The following is a 5,000-nucleotide window of genomic DNA, read 5'->3' as shown; positions in this document are numbered from 1 at the left end:
TATATATACATATATATATACATATATATACATATATATATATATATATATACATATATATATACATATATATACATATATATACATATATATATATATATATATATATATATATATATATATATATATATATATATATATATATATATAAGAAGTAACTTACTAAATAAATAATAAAAAAGTGACTCAAACAGTTTGGAAAGGATATAAAGGCACTAAAAAGGAAACAAAAAATCTAACAATAGATGTGAAGAATATCTAGCAATCCAATATATATCTCAAAGACCGTAGATGAAGAAGTATATTTTTTTTTTTTTTGCTTTAAGAGAAGATTGTTTTAAAAAGCATATTTTGCTCTTTGGTGTAAAAAGAATGCCTTTCGACGACTAGTCTTTTATTGTAATAGCCTGAATTTTATATGTAGGAGTACCAAACACTTTTTTTCATTATTCATAACCTAAGCAGCGGGCTACTCCAGTCGATTAATAGCTTATTTTTCTGCTGTGATATGAAAGGATTGAATTATTTTGGAGGACTTCCATGCCACTTATAGATTAAGCGCTGAGTCTTGTGTGAGCCAGATACCATGATTTATATGAGAGAGAGAGAGAGAGAGAGAGAGAGAGAGAGAGAGAGAGAGAGAGAGAGAGAGAGAGAGAGAGAGAGAGAGAGAGAGAGAGAGAGGGCTCATAATTGAACAGAAGTTCATAATCATTGGTGATTAGGGATAATATCTTTAAATATAAAACGTAAAACAATAAATACAGCAGTCTTTTAGAAACTGCAATCAACAGTCAAATGCATAAAAGATCTTTTTATCTCTTCATTAATTGCAAAGAGATTTCCATTTGGATGGGTGGTAAAATCGACAATGGAAAAATTATTAATTGCTTTGTTTATAGAAAAGATTTCATCAAAGTATATCTCGACTGACTTGAGCATGGTCATATGATCTAAGGAAAAGGTAATTGAAATAATTTTACCAATATAATAAAAGGAAGTAAGGGGTCTTCCATAGCGTAGAATAGAAATTTCTTCTGAAATAGTTTCTGGAATATATATTTCCTTATACCAAAGAATATTGTCCTCTTTCTATATGCGTCATATATGCAAAATGAAGATTACGTTATTTATTTATTTGTATTTATGTAGCCTACATTTGGGCACGATGAGATCTGAGATAACCAAATCGCAAATTATGTATGTAAATTATGTTAGTTTCTTATTTTTATTTTTTTCATTTTCGAAGTTTGTGTGGGTTAAATTCAGACTAGTAATCAAGAAAGATCTATACACTTGCACCAAATTCCTTATTACAGTAATCACTTGGAAATAATAAATAATTTTACACCGACATCTAGTCGTAAGCTATTTAAACTTCCGAATCAGGACAGTTCTATTAATTTCAAGAGTCAGTAAAAAAAAAAAAAAAAAAAAAAAAAAAAAAAGTGTCATTTTATGATTATCGGTTATAGAACTTAATCTTATATACATTTTTCAAATATCTATCAACACAATTACTTATTAAGTATCTTAAATGCTGAAGCTCTAATTCAGGAAAATATTTTTGATTTGTTTATAATTTAAGGTTACTTTGTGCTATTGTTTTTTTTCCTAAAACTTTATTTTTACGCATTTCAAACTGATTTTATCTCCAGGGATATAATCATATTACTTCACATGTAGAAATTTTAGAGTAAAAGCACCATAATGATCATCTATTGATGATGTCGTGAACGTGGCTTGAATTTACGTCAAACAGATTACATTTCTCAGACTATTTAATATTTTTTTTTCTTTTTTTTTTTGATAAACCTCCCTCAAGGGCAAGCCAAAATACCCAAAGTGGTGTCCCCTTGAAGAAGCAGCCTACTGCAACGAAAATAATGTCTTATCAACTGCTGCTACTGCTCTGACTTTTCCGGTCTCACATTCTCCTCTCCTCTCTCCACCGATGTCAGCGCCCTTGCTATTTGTGCAGTAGTCAAGGTGGTCAACGACACGTCCCACTCTTTGGCCTTCATCAGTAGAAAACTGTCTGAGTTTGAAATAGGTCATTCTAACTTTGACCGCAAATTCCTGACGGTGAATTTGGTTGGCCGTCACAGTCGCCACTTCCTAGAGGGTACATCCTTTCCCCAGACCACATGTCTCTGGAAAACTACTTCACTCGACAGTCCAATGCCTGGTCCTTCTACCAGTTTCAACTACTCTCTGCCATGGCTGAATACTACTGACCCTTCAATACGTCCATTGGAAAATTAATCCTGTTGCCAATACCCTGCTAGGAAACACATTGACCGCCATTCATCTGGGATTAGATTACAACTCCTTGACGACTCCAATGAAACCCTGCTCTTCAATGTCAGCACTGGTAGGCCACAACCATGGATACCTACCCTAATGGGTCGACAGGTGATTGATTTCACCTAATTTCAATCGAATTCTTCTCGTTAATGTACGTCACAGCTACTGAATATGAATTTAATTGGTAACAGCATTACTAAGGATGCTAAGGATTTGGTCTGCGCATGAATTTTCATGCAAAATTTCAAAAGTACATCAACACACTGACTCCAGAGTAGGTGCCTTTCCTCAACTTTAGCGTCATTTTACCAACTATCACGTCGACGTAGTTGGTACCCTACCCACATCACAAGGAGAACATTACATTTTTACCATATTTTACCTCTCCACTTGTTTGCCTGAAGTCATCTTTATGCAAACTGTAGTTTCATGATGGATAGAAAGATTAGGTATCCCTGATCATATTAATTTTGATAGGGATACCACTTTACCTCTCAATTGTGGATATCAATTAGCGAACCTCCTTAGCATCACTCTAAATCAGACAACTTCCTACAACCCTGCAGCCAACAGATTGGTTGAAGGTTTTTATCGCATCCTCAATGCAGCATTAATATCACCCTGCAAAGGCTCGAACTCAACTGGTTTACTAAGCTTCCCTTGTTCCTTTCTAAGATTGAGGATCACTCCTAACGATATTTTGGATATATCGTCAGCTAAAATTGTGTATGGCTACCGGTTGGTCATCAGTGTTTAATTTTCATCCATATACAACATACCCAGCAATCTCTTGCACCTGCATCACGTTGTGGGACAATCTACTCTCGGCCATTATACTCACAAGCCACAGCGACGTAATATATACGATAAATTCAAACTAACAAGACACTGCTGACGTCCCCTTAAACGGGCACATTATTCGTTATTCGTTGCAAACAGTAAGCTTACTTCATTTACATTATTGGCAATGAAGAATAGGCCTGAAACCTAGGTATCTCCTACAAAGTGATCAGCTTACATATCTTCTCTCTAGGGCGGGGTGCTCTATTTCACGTGTTTCTTTTTTTAAGGGGGTGTTGGAAGACATGTACCGCATATGTTTCATACACGTTCATACACAGTAATGCTATTATTCCTTATCATCTCTTGTTCTGTCCTACACTAATTAGAGAGAGAGAGAGAGAGAAAGAAAACCGTTTAAACTCTCCATTCGAGGTTTCACCTTGTTTTAATTTTAGTTTCATTGTTGCCTTTAACAGTTAGTACACAAGCTCGTTATTTTGTTGAATAAATTCACTCACATTCACCTCACCTCTCTATTAGTACCTCATAGCTGCCTTGCAACATGATTAATTTCGGTTATATAAAATTTCAAGGAACTCATTATTTGCATTATTATGAATATATATGTGAATATAATCGGACGATATTTGAGGTTTTGAAAAGAAAATAGCATCAAATAAATATAACGCCGATCATAGTAAGGAAATATAGAAAAGAACGGGATGTTATTGCATATTTAAACAATTCATTTACATAAAATTTCCAGTAAAATACTTTCCTATTCTCACAATACCTCGTTACCTCTGGGCAGTAAAGTTTAGAATCGTAGCTTCCTACAATCGGGTGTTAGTATTCTAAAAACGAAAGAAAATCTTCCATGGCTATGCCCACAAGGACAAAAATGTTTACCTATAAAACCATCATACTGTATATCATGTTTTACTGTATTCCTAAAGAGACTCACAACTTGCAGCATTTTTTTTTTCATCACCGAAATTGTTATTACCTACTTTTTAATACTCTTTTAGTTAGTAAGTGAATTCAGATTTCAGACAAGACATAAATATAATTGAAAAAAATAATTGATAGTATTTCACAATGTACACTGTAAATACTTTCATGTATACTATATATGCTCATCACAGTCATCCTCATAAGCAGTTACTCAAACCCTTAAATGCTTCTCCTTCACGGCAAAGGCACCAGGCAATGACAATGCCGTCTCAGGACAATTACTTTGAGAATGACCTTATAGACCTCGTGTGTATATATATATAATGATGCCAAAAGAAGGCACCTACTTCCATCGGTTTATATTTGAATGCAATTGCCTCGTGATTAAAACAGTCGAACATAGCACTAAAATTATGCTTCACAGACGAGCTTCCCAATTATAATCAGCAAATTTATGTAGGGCATTGAAATCTATACAAAAAGCATCATATGTTCCAAGCCATCAGCAAAAGCCAAACTGCAAACTATTTAACAGAGGACTACCTTCAGCTTGATTATTTTGCCAAAAACGTTACATGATATGCGAGCACTGGAAACTGAACGATGTTACATCTATTACAAACATATTCACCAAATCTAGTGACATTTTCAATTTTCCAATGTTCTTGCTATAACAAGTTAGGATAAAATAAATCCAAGGTCTTCATAAGAGAAGGAAAAAAAATACTGTGGGTCTATATCTCCATTGACATTAGTGTTCAGTATTTTGTTTGTATTTCCGGAAATTAGAAAATAAACCAGTAGTTATACTATCGGAAAAGAAAAATTAGTTTAATTTTGTCTTCCTTGTTCAAAAAAATCAGCCAAAAGGATTACCTTTTCCTTCGGAGACCATATGATAGATCCATCTTGTTTAATCAGTTTTAGAGCTTTTAAATATAAGGCCAGGTAGTGTA

Source organism: Palaemon carinicauda, chromosome 13 (genome assembly GCF_036898095.1).
Source record: "Palaemon carinicauda isolate YSFRI2023 chromosome 13, ASM3689809v2, whole genome shotgun sequence".
Lineage (NCBI taxonomy): Eukaryota > Metazoa > Arthropoda > Malacostraca > Decapoda > Palaemonidae > Palaemon > Palaemon carinicauda.
The sequence above is the reverse complement of the archived record's forward strand: the minus strand, read 5'-3'. Positions refer to the sequence as shown.